We start from the raw sequence: 20,316 nt of genomic DNA, 5'->3' as shown, positions 1-20,316 counted from the left end.
GCACAATCGGACCTTGAAGGAAGGACATTCCTCAGAGATTAGGTCAACATGACCCTCCACCCCCGACACCAGAAAAAGCCCCTGCAGTATCTAACCCCAACTGGACTAAAGGGCTCCCCCACATGCGTCAGATCACAACCCACCCATTCCTTCACTCAACCCCTGTGTTCATAAGCACTGACAATGACATTGAGAGTGAGCAAGTCGACCTACACCACCAACCCACACCACCCCTCACTCCATCTCAACCCTCTGCAACACATTCATTGCCACTAACCATAAACATGTGTAACATCGTCTATTGCATGACATTCTGGAATCGAGGGAGCTGCTTCTTGAGAAGGGGCAGAGGGAATGAGGATATAATGCCATGAACTGACCGCGACTTTGCCTAACAATAACATGTTTCCGTCCCTCAGACTACAGATTCTGGGTGTCCCTCTGAGGCGTGTGCGGCTAGTTGCTGGGTCATGAGAACTGTTCCTATGGAAAAAGGTAGGGAGCCAATCCGGACAAGTGACCAACTTCACGTACACAAAGCAACTAATTCCTCGTGCTTTCTATGTACTAGAAAAGGGGACACACTTAATAGCAATCATATATAGGCTATAATTGCAGTGATAGGGAAGTGTATCACCTGAACATTAAAATATAAATGGTATTGAGTGGAATGAGTCACCAGTTAGAAGTTAACTACAACAGTTATCCAATAGATAGTGAGTTTGATTCCTTGATAAAGCTTTGATAATGAACATGTATTATATGGGAAATGATTTGGTTGCTGTGTAGCCTAAGAATAGGTGTGAGGGTCAGATGATCATACGTTTGTGTTGTGTGAACATGCTGAGCGGGAAAGCACTTTGACTTTCCCATTTCTAAGACACGCGGTCTGTTAGACTGTGGTTGGTACAGTCACCCAGGCATGAACAATGCATGTGTACATGCTTTCGCAACCTGCTCTACTTCCCACACTATGTGACCTTCACCCTGCACCTGATACAGTCATGTTCTCAGAAGTGATCAGACAGATGAAAAACATTTGCTCAACCAGTGCAAAGATGAACCATGTTCATACTGACCCAAATGGTGCTTGCTGACTCACCAAAGCCAGCCATTATGACACTAAAAAGGGACTACCTTTACTTACTAAACTCACATACCGGTATTACCATCGTTTAAGGACTCTTGGAAGATTAGTCCAAATGGGGACTAAAAGAGATTCAAATCAAAATCAAACCATCAAAATAGAGTCAAACCCATGCTGCGTGTAAGGACTTTTCTGTTCTCATTAGACCGTGTTTGCGCGTGCAGTTAACACTCCCACGCGTCTTATTAGCATACCTAAAATCAGCAGCCGCCCCTCTGCACAGCTCCCCGAGCAGTCAACAAGCAGTCTGCATGGACAGGATGTTGTGGTTGTGCTGGTAACGTGCGCTTCACACCGACAGGCGAGAATGGAGACACCATGACGTAGAGGTAAGAAGAAGAAAAACAAAGGCACCGCTATGAGGGTGTGCTGTTTCCACCCGGGCCCAGGCCATGCTTTGACCAGTGCAGTGTAAATAGTGGCCATGTCTAGATACTGTGTAGCCAGCATAAGTCTTTAATCAAAAACCTCAGTTGAAGTTTAAGCAGGCACGTTCGTCTCAATTATGAATGAGAACATTTCCCATTTTGAGATGGTCCCCGCATCTAGGATGAAATAAAAGACTGATCGATCAACACTGAATTATTTCAGTCTGCCATAAAAAGGTTTTAGTGCCGTTATACTATAATACAATACGGAGTACCACAGGCTAACCGCAACGCAAGAATACAGAGGAAGTGTGCAGTTCCTCCTCTACACAGTCCAAAGGCTGTTTGCCTAACAGTATTCAGGCCAAGCACAGACATTGACGTCAGAGAGCCTTTACAGTACAGCGGGCAGAGTGTACAGACCTAATAAAAGGTACAATAAAGTGAGAAATTGAGTCCTACGTCCATTAGAATGAGGGCAGCCTGAGGTTGTCTGGGCTACTAAACATTAACCACTGACTTGGGTTACAAATCAATTGCACTACCAGCTTAAGCCATAAAAGACACAGACCTATTGGTAGAAGGAGTAGTATCTTCATATGCACACGTGGCAGATAAGCTTGCCCACACAACAACTGGCCTAGAACTACAGAGGTGTAAAACAATGTATTTCGATGAGCTGTCACTTGTCCCATAGATTTTTTTGTTAACATTGGCAAGCTTACACCTAGCCACCTGCACATTGTCAAATCAGGTGAGCGTTAGCAATGCCTATATCGATTGTCTCTGAAGTAGGTCAATCTATACATTATTTTGTCGGTGGAAACGCCTAAAGAACCATGTCAACCTTTTTGAGACAGAACTTTCATTCAGGAAGTTTCTTTCCCTCCTTCTGTGGTAAAACATTACTCTGGTCCTAAGATTGTTTTATGGTTGAAGGGTAAAGTCTGCAAATCTCCTTCACTGATACGACGCATGAGCTAAAAATGACCATTGATAAGGATAAATTGATATTTAACTGAATTCCTTTGTCTGCTCTTTGTTAATCTGTACGGCATCATTACTAGCATGGCTTCCCCTTTGGCTCTGTTGTGTTATTATAACAGGCACTGAGAACCTTTTCCTGTGTTATTCTTCTTTCTACTAAAGATCTACTACTGACTGTGTAGTATGTATTTAGCATACACTAGCACAACATCCAGGGCTCTGACACAACCTTACATGTATAGAAACCTCCCCATCCCCACCCCCTTCCAACAATCTCTGCCCACAGCTCTCTCCTTTCAGCCAGCTGTGATACTGGCCACATTTAGAAATCTGAGGGCTGTTATTACTAACAGGCAGAAACACAAACTCACTCTGCAAACACTTGGCCAAAGGCCTGGGAAAACAGAGTCAGAAAAAATGCTGGACGGTGTTTGTCCCCGAAGGGTGGGAAATAAGGCTTGTGAGGAGGTTTGGTTGGTGAATGGTGAACAACACCCTAGTAGCTCACAGCTGTGGGAGACTTACACCACAAACCGCTCCTTGAACAACCTGCAGAGCCGCCTCTGCTCTTCCCTCACCTACATTACGTTGCAAACAAACACTTCACACAGAAGGCTTCATGAGGTAACGGCTCAATCTTTAAAGCTACAAAGTATGAACGGTAGTCTATGAGTATGTGTGAGGTTGTACGTGTGTGTATGGGTGAGAGGCAGAGGGAAAGCGAGAGACAAGAGAGTCGGACACGTAGTTAAGACATGTGGCCCACAGAGCAGGTTAAGTGAATCAAGTCGACTGAAACTTTCTAATGGCAGTCAACATTGTAACCTAGCACCAGCTAGTGCACAGTCAGATGTTTAGTACGTCCCCTTTTGTATTGTCTCTGACATATACTGAGTATACCAAACGTTAGGAACACCTTCCTAATATTGAGTTTGCACCCCCCCCCCTCCCCTCCCCCCCTTTTTGCCCTCAGAACAGCCTCAATATGACGGGGCATGGACCTTACAAGGTGTCGAAAGCATTACACAGGGATACTGGCCCATGTTGACTCCAATGGTTCCCACAGTTGCGTCAAGTTGGCTGGATGTCCATTGGGTGGTGTGGACCATTTTTTGATACACACGGGAAACTGTTGAGCGTGGAAAACCCAGGAGCGTTGCAGTTCTTGACACAAACCGGTGCGCCTGGCACCTACTACCATAAATCATTCAAAGGCACTTACATCTTTTGTGTTGCCCGTTCACCCCCTGAATGGCACACATATGCAATCCATGTCTCATTTGTCTCAAGGCTTAAAAATCCTTCTTTAACCTGTTTCCTCTCTTTCATCTACTCTGATTAAAGTGAATTTAACAAGTGACATCAATAAGGGAACATAGCTTCCTCCTGGATTCATCTGGTCAGTCTATGTCATGGAAAGAGCGTGTTTTGTATACTCCGTGTATATACCGTACAAATATTTTACCATTATTTATATACACCGTATTTCGGTCTGGGAATGCAAGATTTACAGTAAGCTAAGCTTGTCTTTCCAGTTTTCTAAATATCAGTGACTGGATGGGACAATCTATTTAAAATAGGGTGCGGGTTCTCTGAATAGACAACAGACAGAGACAGAACATGGAATAAACCACGGTCACCCAACAAAAAGGCAGAACTTTAGTCACTTAGTCCACTTGACCTTACTATTCAACATTTCCATGTAATCATTTGTTGCCTCATGTAAAGGGGCCTTGAAGCAAGAATTAATGTGAACAGGTTGGCTTCAAAATGCAAGTCACTGGAGTTTACGTAGATTCATTCTTTCCAGGAATGGTAGTAATGCTGACATAATTATTTAATAGATTCATTTTTTTGTTTTGATACTGAGAGGAAACATTACCGGCGTAAAGGTCAGTTGTTTGTGCTCGTGCGTGTTTGTCTGTGTGTGTCTGTGTCTGTGTGTTATTACCTGCATGAAGCCTCTGCCTCAACCCCACCATTCACTAACCTGACCTGAAATGTGTGAGTGGTTCAAAAGAGTGTGCTAGGTCTTGACGGCTATTTTAACTCAGTCACAGAGTTCAATATTTGAAAATAGTATGACAAGGAATGCTTCTCTCACTATTGTTGAGGGACAATGAATTGTGACACATAAAAAACGACATTCTGCAAATTTGTGATCTTTTCCATTGGAACAATGTAGTAATCTGCATGGTTTCATCATTCTTAGGTTGAGTACTCTAGATCGTATATCACTGGGACATTTTGACAGGCAATTCATTGTTGTCCTGTGGATTTTGTGTCAAGTGGGGCCTCGTCCCTACCTGTGCCCCACCCGGACTTCCAGGTAAAACTGTGATGTGTTCTGTCCCTGCTGTGGGACAGTATAACCCGTTTCACCAGCTCAGAGACTTGCCCAATCAAAGACAGCTCCATAAATCAGTACTGTCTTATGGCACAACACACGCCTAGGGGTAAGGCTGTAAACCAGGGACTCACACTGGCCATTATTCCACCAATCAGATGATATCGTATGATGTCATTATTTATGACGCTACTTATAAATCTACCAATCAGGTGCCTGCCCTGTGTTGTATAACCAATTGCTCCTCAGGTTGGTCCTATTTCATTGTGTTATGGAAATGTTATCTATCATATTTGAGGATGAGATAAAGATGTGTGTCTTATCGTCAATAGCAAATGGAAAAAACAAGGCTTCATTTCCCACCAAAGAATTGTGATGACTACAGCAAACTTCTGTCACACTGGCCCTTGTTCCACCAATCAGCTTTGTGATGACATGATTTGTGGTGCACTCTTTAAATTTTTTTTTAATCTAGAACCTTAAAGGAAAAATCAACTACATTTGCCACCAAAGAATTGTGATGACTACAGCAAACCACGCCGGGCAAATATTTGTAGTTTGGTTGACCACAAGGGTTATTTTTTTCCCTTTAAGAGCTGAAAAGGGCCCAATATTGGCTCTGTACCAAAATCTTACTCATAATCTTACTCTAGGCCTTGTTCTCACTTTTCACGTGTGGGAACGGTATGAACCTGTATCAAAATCAAGATTCGTTCTTGGTCCATATTCTTATACTCCACAACACAACTCATGGCACTTTCGAGAAGTGGTAAACCAAGTTCTCAGAATGTGAAGTTATGTGCAGAAATAGTTGTGAATATGGAGAAGAATGAGTATTTGTCTCAGAGCTAGCGGGTGGGTAAATTGGGTCCTCTAGGCCTGAGTCATTGTAGCCTATGACTAGGCCTCCGTGTTCACTCCTTGCTCAATTCCACCTCATGTGACTCTGTTTCACTGTGGTTTAGGTGCTGCAGATGGATTCATCTGTGAGGGAACAAAAGAAGACACATGGATTGACTTAATGTTAGTGACAACATGGCAGACAATCAAAACAATGAAAATGCTCAGATGCTGTGAATGAGAGAACGCTTTGTGGGGTGTTATTCTTTTAAATAACTTCCTTCTGTCTCAAGTGCCCATTTGACAAAGAAGCACTGTTGATTGGCAGAATAAGCAATACTGTGACAACACAGCGAAGGAATGGCAGACAACCTGATTTACAGCAGTGAGTCAGTAGATAGCAACAACAAGTAGTTATAGGAGAGGGGGGGTTAAGTTTTGTCACAAACACTGGTCATGCAAGCTTTGGGTTCTTCCACAATATGAGCATAAGAAGAACACAGGCTGAAAAGTCCACTTGTAAGTGACGTCATAAATCAAAAGATGTCAAATGTTTCACATTTACCGGTTCAAATCAAACATTACAGTCACACCGGTCAATGCCAAAACATTGGCAGGCTGAGTTAGCGTTAGCAGTGGTATGTCTCTGGATGTTTTTGACAGTAAAGCTTCTCATGTGCATCCAGTGGGAAGCAAAGTGTTGAACTTGTGAAGAAACGAGGTCAGGTTGAAAAGAGATCACCCGCCCCCATGATTTTAAGCTGCCAGTCATTTTTAGGCTGTGGGAACATAAGGTTTAGAATCACAAAATATTTCTCGTTAAGAGGGTAATTAGTGAGCGGTATTAATCACTCTTTCTTGGAATTGTCAGAATTCTTAGAAACCTGTGGATGTACTCTTGGCCACGCTGTCTGTTTTATGCTCTTGGCAGCTTGATTGAAAAGAAAAGCCACCAATCAAGCAGCAGATCTCTCCTCCAATGGACATCACCTTCACAGGGCAAGAATGCAGCTCTCACCTTCCTCCTCACCGATCTAGGACTACAGATGTTTTGCTTTAGTCCTAGGCTCTTCATAGTTCTTCATGATAAGAGCTGAGGATAGCGTGGGTGGGAAGCAGAACTGCATCGTTTGAAAGGCATCTCCCTGGAGACTTTTTCCAACACATGCCCTGAGCTTTCAGCCAGAGGAATGAGCTGAAGGAATTGTGATATGGTCTCTGGGGGATGGAAAACTTTCATAGTTTTTTTTGCTGACTACAAATGCTGACTTTACAAACATAACGGAAACCAGGAATGTTCTGTTACATGTGGGACGCTTTCAAAGACAGCACATTTCTAATAGAAATGTATAAATACACATTTAAAATATAAATCATGTATGCAAAGTCGGTAACCACACAATTTGTTCAGCAGATTATTTATTTCAGCAGACATACATTAGGTGTGACTAAACGTCATGACAGTCTGACAGTAGAGTGCCCCTTTTTGAAACCACTTTGTTCAAATCAGCTAAGAATGTAATAATACACCATTTTATTACACTTCTGTACCCCTAAATACTAATGACATAAATTGGAGCAGAGTAAGACTGAATCATTCCCTCCATTACTACCACACCCCTCCATAGGCCCAGGCCCAAGCCTTTGACCCATTATCATACACCCCCAGTAGGCTACACGCACAACATTTAGTCCACTACCACACCCCTCCATATGGTAGGCCCAAGCCTAGGGTCTTGGTCCGCCTCCTCTCCCAACATCTGGCGATTGTTTGACAGGACCCACTGCGCGACGTCTCCCAGCGTCTCCAGTTGCTCCAACTGGGCCTGTGACTAACACTGCTCAGCTATATTTCACTAACAAATGAGAAGGGCTTCCAGATGACGGGCAGAGAAGGAAGGAAATTAAAAACATGTGGGAAAGCCTGGACTGCATTTCATACGGAAAAGGATACTCCAAGAAAAGTCTGAACATTCCCCAGACCCCTTCCTCCCTTTCAGAGGGGCTTGAAACTCTCATGAAAGCTCTCTCAGTATGAAAGGCTTGATGATCTTACCAGAAAGTGATAAAATATTGTTAAGCATTCGCCTGATGACTGAAGGTGCATAATTACACCTAAGGGGACTCCGGGATGCTGGCCATCTAGGCAGAGTTGCAAAGAAAAAGCCATATCTCAGACTGGCCAATGAAAATAAAATATTAATATGGGCAAAAGAACACAGACACTGGACAGAGGAATTCTGCCTAGAAAGCCAGCATCCCGGAGTCACCTCTTCACTGCTGATGTTGAGACTGGTGCTTTGCTGGTACTATTCAATGAAGCTGCCAGTTGAGGACTTGTGAGGCGTCTGTTTCTCAAACTAGACACTCTAATGTACTTGTCCTCTTGTTCAGATGTACACCGGGGCCTCCCAGTCCTCTTTCTATTCTGGTTAGAGCCAGTTTGGGCTGTTCTGTGAAGGGAGTAGTACACAGCGTTGTGCTTTTCTTTCAAAAACAAGGACAATTCTAAGTTACCCCAAAATGTTGAACGGTAGTTTATATGGGCATACAAATAGGGTTTTACTGTCATAACATTAAGAGGTAAATAGGTTGTTAAAAAAGCATGACATGGGTGACTAAAAAAAGCCAAACATTTGTCATTTGTTCATATGCAGGTTATTATCAACCTCAAAACTATGCAGGGAATTCTGGGTTAAACATAAGCATCAGTCAAAGCTATCTGGTTCTGAAGACATTAATCAACCTGTTTAAAATGGTGTACCAAATCAGTGTGACTGAAGGGGGATAAAGAGAAGGGCAGAGGGGGGGAATTCTCTGGCAGTGAGGGAGTCAAACCTAAACCTCTCTCTCAGCTAGAGTCTGTATGCAGCCAGCCCAGAGGCGGCCATCTTGCAGCCTGCATTGCGTGCATTCCTATGACTTAAGGCAGCAGGGTGAGTCACTTTGTTCGGTGCAAATGTGGCCTCTGATTCACACCCAAGTGACTAAGCCCCCGAACGGGCCCCACAGAGACGAGGAGAGAGGAAAGGAAAGGAGAAGCCTCTATCTATCTCTCTTGCCAGCCAAAACCAAGGAGACCTGATAAGTGGACAAAATGCAAGGCATTTCTTTTCAAAGGAAATTCTCACTTGCCCAAAAAAATGGTTTTTGGTTGACCTCAAAGTATATCATGAGTCACTTACTTCCCTAGTTGGGCCAAGTCTTCACTATACAAATGTTTATAGTGACATGTAATTGCTAAGATTGTTTAGTATATCTTTTCTCTCAATAATTCCCAAAGAATTTGTACCAGACCAGTATAAAACTGAGAAGAAATAAGAAATAATTTCTAACCTAAATTACCCTGCAAATTAGCCAACTCGGCACACATACCACTTTCAATGCATCATGATTTGAATTATCAGACCTTTTCACTTTTCTTACAGCTCATTAAAATGTACAAAATAGACAACGTGACATGTAACATCACGGCTCGACTCATCTAGCTAGGGATATTAGAGGCTTATCTGTTTTCTCTAAAACTGGTTCAAGAAGAGTGAAGACAGCCAAACAGCAAGAAACATCCATACTCTTTCTCTTTCTCTCTCTCTCTCTCTCCCTCTCTCTCTCTCTCCGTCTCTCTGCCAACTCTGTGACTTCCTGCCTGCTGCCAACAGAAACAGGTTGCACCTGCTATGTGACGTCATAAAATATATTTCCTCCATCATATCCTTACATGGTCTCTCCTATCATTGTTATTCAGATGGCACTCAACTACTTTTCTCCTTCCCTCCTTCTGACACCCAGGTTGCGACACGCATCTCTGCGTGCCTGGCAAATATCTCAGCTTGGATGTTGGCCCACCATCTCAAGCTCAACCTTGACAAGACAGAGCTGCTCTTCCTCCCGGGGAAAGCCAGCCCGCTCCATGACCTCTCTATCACGGATGACAACTCCACGGAGTCCCCCTCCCAGAGTGCAAAGAACCTTGGCAACACCCTGTCATTCTCTGCAAATATCAAAGCAGTGACTCGACCCTACCTCACACAGGAAGAGGTGCAGGTCCTAATCCAGGCACTTGTCATCTCCCATCTGGACTACTGCGACTCACTATTGGCTGGGCTCCCCACTTGTGCCTTCAAACCCATGCAATGTATCCAGAAGGCTGCAGCCCACCTGTTGTTCAACCTTCCCAAGTTTTCCCATGTCACCCCGCTCCTCCACACACTCCACTGGCTTCCAGCCGAAGCTCGCATCTACAACTTACCTTAACGCTATGCTCAAACCCTACACCCCAACCCAAGTACTCCGTTCTGTCACCTCTGGTCTCTTTGCCCACCTCAATGGTGGAACCAACTTCCCCCTGAAGTTAGGACAGTAGAGTTCCTGCCAATCTTCCCGAAAACATGAATCCCTAACTCTTCTTAGGGGATTTGTTTCCCCTTATCACCATCGACTTTGCTGATAGCTAATTTGAGGAAAAATGTACTTACTGTGACTGTGATATGTGGTTGTCCCATCTGGCTATCTTAAGATGAACTGTAAATCGTTCTGGAGAAGAGTCGGTTAAAATGATTCAAATGGAAAATGTAATAATGTTGGCATGTGGTGTTTGCTCAATGGACGACACACCTCAATATTCCTTCTAGATGTTTCCCATGCTCCCGTTTTCAACGACGGATACAAAGACATAAAACCTCACACGCAGATTACATAATCACGCTACATTGAAAGTCAAGTAAGGTTTTGATCAAAAGATGAAATGCATTGCTCATCTAATTGAAATAATTACACCTTATGAAGTTGTCACTTAAAAAAAGAGATTCCTTTGTATGTCAGATGGTACAATGCCGTGTGGTGTGAAGGGCGAGTTGAAAAAGTCTGTGATCCACACATTTCAACCTGGGCATTTTTAAGCTCACTGTTGAAAGATATGACCTATATACCAAGACAAAGAAAGTTTTAGACTTTGTAACAATTCAGAAAAGATGCGTAGGTGGAAGATCATTTACACCACATCAAAGGGCCAAACAGACATTTTCCAGTACCCTATCTGAAAAAGTCAGATGTACCCACATTGAGAAGAACTGATGTGAACAGGTTGTCAGAGCTACTGAATTCTAGTACTGTTGTTTGCCATCCAAAACAACAGAGATTGGCCTGTTCAAACACATGGATTAACTGTGCAGATTTCACCCATTAACACAACCGCAGCCTGCGTCACAGCATTACTCCGATGCTCTTTGGCTTCTTGCTTATTACCCTTCCTGACCCTGATAACTCCCCTTTTAAATCCTCACAAACTTTAAGAGCAGCTCAAAACTAAAGCCTCCAGAGCGGTCAGATGCATTTCTTCCATGCGTGCCATGACATTAACTTCTCTGATAACGTAGAACTGACTCAAGTGTAATACAACCTTATCCCAGATAGAGGTGGTTACATATGTCCCTTTTCCGGACCTCTCTATAGCGTTCTACTCGGATGGCTTGGCTTGCCAAGGTTTGGACTCCGGCAGGCCTGAGTTTTGGTTCGGGATCAGGAGATGTCACTCTCACAGAACTACGTACAACCCAAGCACAGCCAAAACAATCGGGCCGACTTGGGAGGTTTACCTTCTTAAGGAGGATTTCATCAGAAATAATCCCAGGATTTTGGGGCTCTCTCACGTGTCCCGGGACGTTTGATGTGTGGATTATTGCTCAGATTAACCCTCCCCCTTTTAAAAAAAGAGGCATATTCAGTAAGGGGTTTGATGTAGTGCTGAAAACACACCGGTGCCCTGCTTTGATGTAGAAGCCCTTGAATCTGAACTCACACCAGGCCTGACATAAACCCAAGGCTATGACCTTTGAGGGTAGAGTGTATTTTACAGAGCAATATTTGCACTTCACAATCATGGACAAACTGTAGTGTCCATGGGCACTGGGAGTAGAAGTCACTGGTAGATGGATAAGAGGAGTGGACTGTATCCAAGTTTCGATGAAGGGAAATGTTTATGCATGGAATCGGATAGGTTTAGATTCTGAATTGATTGCTGCCCCTGAAAAATAACCTGTTCTTAAATTAGGGAATTGCAAGAGAGGGACAATGTCAGCTGAATGTAAATGTCACAGTTATAAAAGTAATTGTGTCAGATTTGAGTTTTTCTATCAGTACATACCAGAGGCGGTCAGTGCCGTTTAAGATGAAGGACAGTATTTTTTAATTTTTTTTTATTTCTATTACAGCATATTGGATGACTGTCATTCATATTCCATTCACCCAGATCAATGTAACATCAATAGGTTTAGTTTACTACATGACACTCAAATTTCCCTATACCCATCATGAGGTTGCTATACTGGTCGAGAGAAAATGTTATCCAGACAGTAATACATTCAATAACGCCTTGCACACTGTTGCCTGCATCTAGCTGATCTAGGATGTAATCATTAGTCCAACAGTTGCAAACAAGAGTTTTTATTGGACAAATTCAGCTATGCTTATCCCCATTTAATTCCGTCTTCTTCCGTTTAAGAAAAGTTTTTCAACAGAATTGGCGGAATGAATGTACCCCTGATCACCGCAATCACAGTTCACTTTCATAGCAGCCACATGCAAACAGCATGATAATTTCCCTCGTTGTATGATTCCTTCTCGCATCTACACACTTTCCAGTGGTGGAAAAATTACTCAATTGTCATACTTGAGTAAAAGTAAAGATGGCTTAATAGAAAGTGAAAGTCACCCTGTAAAATATTACTTGAGTAAACGCCTTAAATGTACTTAAGTATCAAAAGTAAATGTAATTGCTGAAATATTCTTTAGTATCAAAGTATATAAATCCTTTCAAATTCCTTATATTAAGCAAAACGGAAGGCATCCTTTTATATTTTTTATTTGTATTTATGGATAGCCAGGGGCACACTCCACCAGATCTGAGGCAGTGGGGATGACCAGGGATGTTTTATTGATAAGTGAATGAATTGGAGGATTTTACAGTCCTGCTAAACAATCAAAATGTAATGAGTACTTTTGAGTGTCAAGGAAAATGTATAGAGTAAAAGGTTTTAAAAAATCTGTATGAATATAGTGAAGTAAAACTAGTCAAAAATAGAAATAGTAAACTACAGATACCCATAAAAACGAGTTAAGTAGTACTTTAAAGTATGTTTAGTTAAGTACTTTACACCACTGCTGCTCTCCTCCTCTCCCCCTTGCTTGTGGACTTCAGTGCACAATACAAGCACTGTCTGTGACCAGGTGACAAAACCTTTCCAAGCCAAACCTTCATACCATAACCGTTAACCACTACACACAGCATACCTCAATGTCACCTAACGTCATAGTCAACATAGCTAGCCACTAGAAGTAACAAGTTAATAAACCAGCTACAAGCAATGCAGTACAGTGAACAGCATGCAGTTTAGTAGTTACACCAAACGGCCCCAGTGGCTATCAACTAATATATAAAACCAAAAGCTTACCTTGACTTTGAAGAGTTCCAGTGTTGGATAGTCATAGCCAGCCAGCTAGCTAACATAGCATCCTTCTCTGTTTGAGCCAGGTGTTTGAGTAGGCTAAACTAGCTAGCTGCATTCACTAGCTAGGTAAAAAAAAAAATATATATATATATATATATATATATATAATATATATATATATATATATATATATAAACACACAGTGCCTTCAGAAAGTACTTAGACCCCTTGACTTTTTCTAAATGGTGTTAGGTTACAGCCTTCTTCTAAAACTGATTAAATAGATTTCTTTCCCTCAGCAATCCACACACAATACCCCATAATGACAATTCAGAAACAGGTTTAGGAAATATGACATTCACATAAGTATTCAGACCCTTTACTAAGTACTTTGTTGAAGCACCTATGGAAGCGATTATACCTCTTCTTGGGTATGATTCTACAAGCTTGGCACACCTGTATTTGGGGAGTTTCTCCCATTCTTCTCTGCAGATCCTCTCAAGCTCTGTCAGGTTGGATGGGGAGCGTCACTGCAGAACTAGTTTCAGGTGTCTCCAGAGATGCTCCATTGGGTTCACGTTCTAGCTCTGGCTGGGCCACTCAAGGACATTCAGAGACTTGTCCTGAAGCCACTCCTGAGTTGTCTTGGCTGTGTGCTTTGGGCCATTGTCCTGTTGGAATGTTAAACCTTCGCCCCAGTCTGAGGTCCTGAGCGCTCTAGAACAGGTTTTCATCAAGGATCTCCCTATACTTTGCTCCGGTCATCTTTACCTCAATCCTGACTAGTCTCCAGGTCCCTGCCACTGAAAACATCCCCACAGCATGATGCTGCCTCCACCATGCTTCACCGTAGGGATGGTGCCAGGTTTCCACCAGACGTGATGTATGGTATTCAGGCCAAAGAGTTCAATCTTGGTTTCATCAGATGAGAGAATCTTGTTTCTCATGGTCTGAGAGTCCATGGGTGCCTTTTGGCAAACTCCAAGTGGGCTGTCATGTGGCTCTTACTGAGGAGTGGCTTCCGTCTGGCCACTCTACCATAAAGGCCTGATTGAAGTAGTGCTTCAGAGATGGTTGTCCTTCTGAAAGATTCTCCCTTCTCCACAGAGGAATTCTAGAGCACTGTTAGAGTGCTCATCAGGTTCTTGGTCACCTCCCTGACCAAGGCCCTTCTCCCCCGATTTCTCAGTTTGGCCAAGTGGCCAGCTCTAGGAAGAGTCTTGGTGTTTCCAAACTTCTTCCATTTAAGAATGGAGGCCACTGTGTTCTTGGGGACCTTCAATGCTGCAGAAACTTTTGGTACCCTTCCCCTGATCTGTGCCTCGACACAATCCTGTCTCGCAGCTCTACGGACAATTCCTTCGACCTCATGGCTTGTTTTTTGCTCTGGCATGCACTATCAACTTTGAGACCTTAAATAGAAGTGTGTGCCTAGCCAAATCATGTCCAATGGATTTAATTCAAGTTGTAGAAACATCAAGGATGATCAATGGAAACAGGATGTATCTGAGCTCAATGTCGAGTCTCATAGCAAAGGTTTTGATTACTTATAAGGTATTTTTTTATTTATTTTTAAATAAGCTTTTTTCACTTTGTCATTATGGGGTATTGTGTGTAGATTGCTGAGTCTAAAAAACACTTTCTGAAGGCACTGTATCTCTCTCTCTCTCTCACTCTCACTCTCACTCTCACTCTCTCTCGGGCTTCTTAATTTTTGAAGAAATACATTTCTTCAGAACTGTTCAACAATTGTCTTTCTCTCACTTTGAGTCAACGACTCGCCACATTTCATGCACCGCAGTACTAGCTATCTGTAGCTTAAGCATTCAGTACTATAATAATTATCTGATTCTTTGATTGGGTGGACAACATTTCAGTTCACACTGCAAGAGCTGTGATAGGTTGGAGGATGTCCTCCGGAAGTTGTCATAATTACTGTGTAAGTCTATGGAAGAGGGTGAAAACCAATATACCCAGAGGAGGTCAGAAACTAACTGTCCTCCAGCAACACCATGGTGCTACCCCAGAGATTGCTGTTGAGACTACTGTAGACCAATTTTGCAAAACAGTTTGTTTTAATCAATTATTTGGTGATTTGCAAAGCATGAACATGACCTAAATGTTTTCACCCTCCTCACAAGGTTCCCTTTGAAAGTCTGAGGGACTGTGTGTGTGTGTGTGTGTGTGTGTGTGTGTGTGTGTGTGTGTGTGTGTGTGTGTGTGTGTGTGTGTGTGTGTGTGTGTGTGTGTGTGTGTGTGTGTGTGTGTGTGTGTGCACGTACATGTGCACTCATTTGCTGTTATTGCTTAGCCTTGCACTTCTTTCTGCTTTGAGTGTCAATAGTGCCATGGTGGCAAATACAGAGCATACGTGAGAGCACGGCAGAATGGAGAAACCTCCTTCAGCAGACAGAGGAACTACACAGGCAGGAATAGGGGTAACACACATACGCTCCTAGGAGACATACAAAGCGGAGTGTGAGATATCAGAAAGGTGTTGCACGGTACCTTTGGCCTACTTTTATATGAGAGAACATTCATTAGGGAGATGTCACCAGACACATTGGCTAAAGATCTGATTGGTGAAAGGGATACACCAACAAGGTTTGCGTTTCCCCTGTACTTAAATTTGAAAGTATTATCTAAACTATTTGCGGATTGAAATGTGACTAAAGAGAAATGTTCAGCAGACATGACCTTTCAGAAAAGTATGGGGAAGTTACAGTACATTCGGAAAGTATTCAGAACCCTTGACTTTTTCCACATTGTGTTTACTTTACAGCCTTATTCTAAAATGGATTAAATAAAAATCAATTGACACACAATACCTCATAATGACACAGTGAAAACAGGTTTTTAGAATATGTATAGAAAATGTATAAAACATCAATAAAAATAAGTATTCTGACCATCAGCTCTTTGTTTCCATTGATCATCCTTGAGATCTTTCTTCAACTTGATTGGAGTCAACCTGTGGGAAATTCAATTGTTTGGACATGATTTGGAAACGCACACACCTGTCTATTTGACAAGGTCCCTGTCACGACTTCCACCGCAGGTGGCTCCTCGCCCTGTTCGGGCGGCGCTCGGCGGTCGTCGTCGCCGGTCTACTAGCTGCCACCGATCCTTTTTCCTTTTCTTTTGGTTATGTCTGTTTTGTGTTTCACCTGGTTTCCTTTTGGTTAATTAGGGGGGGGGGGGGGGTATTTAATTCGACATTTCCTTTGGGGTTTTGTGCAGGATTGTTTTCGTTTGAACTGTCAGGGAGTTTGGGTTTCGTTTTTATTAGCTCATGTTTTACAGGTGTTTTTCCCTAGACTGTGTCTGAGTGGGGGTGTTCGTGGCTATTGCTGTAGTCCGGTGTTCCTGGTTTTTTTTTGAGCTAGTTAAATGAAACGCCCTTTTCTTTTGAACTCGTTTCTCCTGCGCCTGACTCCACACCCACATCTCCTTGGGGAGATCTGACAGTCCCACAGTTCACAATGCATGTCAGAGCAGAAACCAACCCAGGAGTTTGAAGGAATTGTACGTAGAGTTTTGATACAGGATTGTGTGAAGGCACAGATCTGGGGAAGGGTACCAAAACGTTTCTGCAGCATTGAAGGTCCCCAAGAATACAGTGGCCTCCGTCATTCTTAAATGGAAAAAGTTTGGAACCACCAATACTCTTCCTAGAGCTGGCCGCCCGGCCAAACTGGTGAATCGGGGGAGAAGGGCCTTGGTCAGAGAGGAGACCAAGATCTTCATGGTCACTCTGACAGAGCTCCAGAGTTCTTCTGTGGAGATGGGAGAACCTTCCAGTAGGACAACTATCTCTGCATCACTCCACCAATTAGACCTTTATGGTAGAGTGGCCAGACAGAAGCCACTCCTCAGTAAAAGGCACATGACAGCCCGCTTGGAGTTTGCCAAAGGGCACCTAAGGGATTGTCTGGACTGATGAAACCAACATTGATCACTTTGGCCTGAATGCCAAGCATCACATCTGGAGGAAACCTGGCACCATCCCGATGGTGAAGCATGGTGGTGGCAGCATCATGCTGTGGGGATGTTTTTCAGCGGCAGGGACTGGGAGACTGATCTGGATCGAGGGAAAGATGAACAGAGCAAAGTACAGAGAGACCCTTGATGAAAACCTGCTCCAGAGCGCTCAGGACCTCATACTGGGAAAAAGGTTCACCTTCCAACAGGATAATGACCCTAAGTACACAGCGAAGACAACGCGGGAGTGGATTCTGGACAAGTCTCTGAATGTCATTGCGTGGCCCAGCCAGAACCCGAACTTGCACCCAATCGAACATCTCTGTAGAGACCTGAAAATATCTGTGCAGCGACGCGCCCCATCCAACCTGACAGAGCTTCAGAGGATCTGCAGAGAAGAATGGGAGAAACTCTCCAAATACAGGTGTGCCAAGCTGTTAGCGTCAAGAAGATCCGAGGCTGTAATCGCTGCCAAAGGTGCTTCAACAAAGTACTGAGTAAAGGGTCTGAATACTTTTGTAAATGTAATTTTTCAGTTTATTATTTATAATACATTTGCAAAAATGTCTAAACCTTTTTGCTTAGTCATTATGGGATACTGTGTGTAGATTGATGAGGGGGAAAAAAAACAATTAAATAAATTTTAGAATAAGGCTGTAACGTAACAAAATGTGGAAAAAGTCAAGGGGTCTGAATACTTTCCAAATGCACTGTATGGTATGGAACATGTCTACACAACGTGTCCACACAACCATTTTTATGTACTACTGCTGTTGTGATTATTGTTGTTATGATCATTTATTATATTTCCACATTTCTCCATTTAGACATGGCTGACCAAGACCAGACGGAGAGCACACATTACACCTGTTTTAAGGTCTCTGCACCGGCTGACTGTGAGTTTTAGAATTCATTTTAAGTTTATGCTATTGGTTCTTAAATCAATCCACGATTGTGAACCCCAATACATGTCAGACATGCTTTGAATTTATGTACCAAGTAGGTCTCTCAGGTCCTCTGGCACTGACCTTTTAACTATCTTTCCCTTTATCCCAAAGCCTTGGACCAAGAGATTATGCCCCCAGCATCTGGAATAGCCTGCCAAAGAACCTGAGGGGGGCCGAAACTGTGGCCAAATATTTAAAAAAGATACTAAAACATATTTTTACTAAAACATACTTTTCTACTTAAAGTATGTAAAAACATACTTTTCCTTTGGCCGCTGTTTGTCATTCTTTCATTTTTTTATCTTGTGTTTGTTGTGTCGTAAATATTTCAGCTTTTATTTTCCTTGTTTTTTTTGTGTTTTTTTTTCCCCCTGTAAAGCACATTGCATTGCATCCCATGTCCTAAATGTGCTGTATAAATACATCTGGATTTGATTTGATTGGCCCGAGTCAGGCACTAGTGTCAGTTATTATTCAACATGACACCCAGAGGACGGCAGCACAAATCACTGAAACTCTCTCCTCATACGTTTGCCTACCCTAGAGGGAAATAATTTTGCCAGTGGTCTAAGGCACTGCATCTCAGTGCAAGAGGTGTCGCTACAGTCTCTGGTTTGAATCCAGGCCGTATCACATCTGGCCGTGATTGGGAGTCCCACAGGGCGGCCCACATTTGGGCCAGTGTCGTCCAGGCTTGGCCGTCATTGTAAATAAGAATTTGTTCTTAACTGACTTGCCTTGTTAAATAAAAAAATTAATTTAAAAAAGAGAGAGAGAGAGAGAGAGAGAGAGAGAGAGAGAGAGAGAGAGAGAGAGAGAGAGAGAGAAGTAGGGCCTGTTATCAGTGGAGTGGGGAATGTTGATAGGCGGTATGGTGCAGAGATAGCGCCTGCACATCAGCCCTGGCGTGACGCACGGCAGACTCCCACGCCCACTCCCTCCCTCCCTCCCTCCATCCCCCTCTCCTTCTAACCATTTCTTGCCCTTTTTTAAAAAACTTTCCTTCCCTTCCAGTCTGACAAAATGTTTCATTACCTCTTCCCTCTTTCATAAAACAATGCTATTCTCCCATAGCAATCAAAGGTTTTGGAACACACTCCATTCCCCTTATTATATTGCCGGTCTCATTTGAGTTCACATGCCTGTGTTTCCCTCTACAGGATTTACAGGCACTGATGGTGTTATGAAACATTTAGGGGAAGCTGCCTCCGTTGGTTTCCCAATCGCTCTCATGTGCTTTCTTTTATCTCCACTAGACCAGCGAAAGAAAAAAAGTCTGCTGTTGCGGAACCACTGTCAGAGAGCACAGGACGTTTTGTTTCATTTTCCTACTTCTGCTTCCCGTCTCTCCCGCCCCTCAACCTCCTGCTAGGCTACGCTGGCCCCACATCCTTGAGTGGGGGAAGAATGTAGAAATATGATAGGGAGCGAGGGAGAGACAAATAGGGGGGATGGGGAGAAGGAAAAAAGAGAAAGCATATTGCAACTTCAGATTCTCATATTACTGAGGAACCAGGGAGAGACTTTCAGAAGGTTTGAAAAGAGATAGCCAATGAGAGAGAGAGAGAGGGAGAGAGAGTTAGAAAGAGGGAAAGTAATACAGAGACCTGGAGGGGTGTTGACATGCCGCTAAATTACAGAGGGGCGTTCAAATAAGCACGGCCCCATAGGGATTAGTATCTGCTATACAGTATGTGGTAATCCACAAAGTACTCAGAACTTCAAGCCTGTAAAATATCCACGTGAAAACCAATCCAACACTGAAACTCCATTGATATTACTGAAACTGAACAATACTGGTCATGACGTTTTGAAACCTCATCTTGAGGAAATGTATTATTTCCACAGGTGTGACCATGGATGACATAGAGGTCTTACTATTGCTATTGTTTGCATTGATTTTGTTCTTTACCACTGACAACGCATCGGTTTTACTGCATCCGTATAAAGAAGTCATCAGTAGTCAGACAGAAACAACTGAAGACTCCCTAACCTAATATGCCGTACAGTCCACTACAGTAAAGGACGAGAGGTTGTGTATGACCCCTCATTACTGGCAAGCCAGACAGAGAGAGAAAGTCACATGACAGTCACGTAACAGGTAGACAGTGTCAAAAAGTTCAGGGGTCGTTCCTGTCAACTGTGAGGTCCCGGAGCTGGTGGGAAAACACCTCAAAAAGGGTGTGAGGCTGAGTCATAGTTTTACTGAACAGTGGGTCCACGACCGCACAGTTCTCATCTAGCGGTACGGCAC

At 43.1% G+C, this 20,316-nt stretch overlaps 1 long non-coding RNA gene across 1 annotated transcript; it reads left to right on the top strand.

Annotated features, from left to right (window-relative positions):
• Positions 1-1,073: 1,073 nt before the first annotated feature.
• LOC109909753 (uncharacterized) lies at positions 1,074-18,511 on the top strand. Its single transcript, XR_002257794.2, has 3 exons — positions 1,074-1,476; positions 17,943-18,011; positions 18,174-18,511. It is a non-coding gene; the product is annotated as an uncharacterized LOC109909753 (long non-coding RNA).
• Positions 18,512-20,316: the final 1,805 nt, after the last annotated feature.

Source organism: Oncorhynchus kisutch, linkage group LG18 (genome assembly GCF_002021735.2).
Source record: "Oncorhynchus kisutch isolate 150728-3 linkage group LG18, Okis_V2, whole genome shotgun sequence".
In the NCBI taxonomy this organism is placed as follows: domain Eukaryota; kingdom Metazoa; phylum Chordata; class Actinopteri; order Salmoniformes; family Salmonidae; genus Oncorhynchus; species Oncorhynchus kisutch.
Note: the sequence above shows the minus strand (reverse complement) of the source record. Positions and strands in the feature narration are given on the sequence as shown.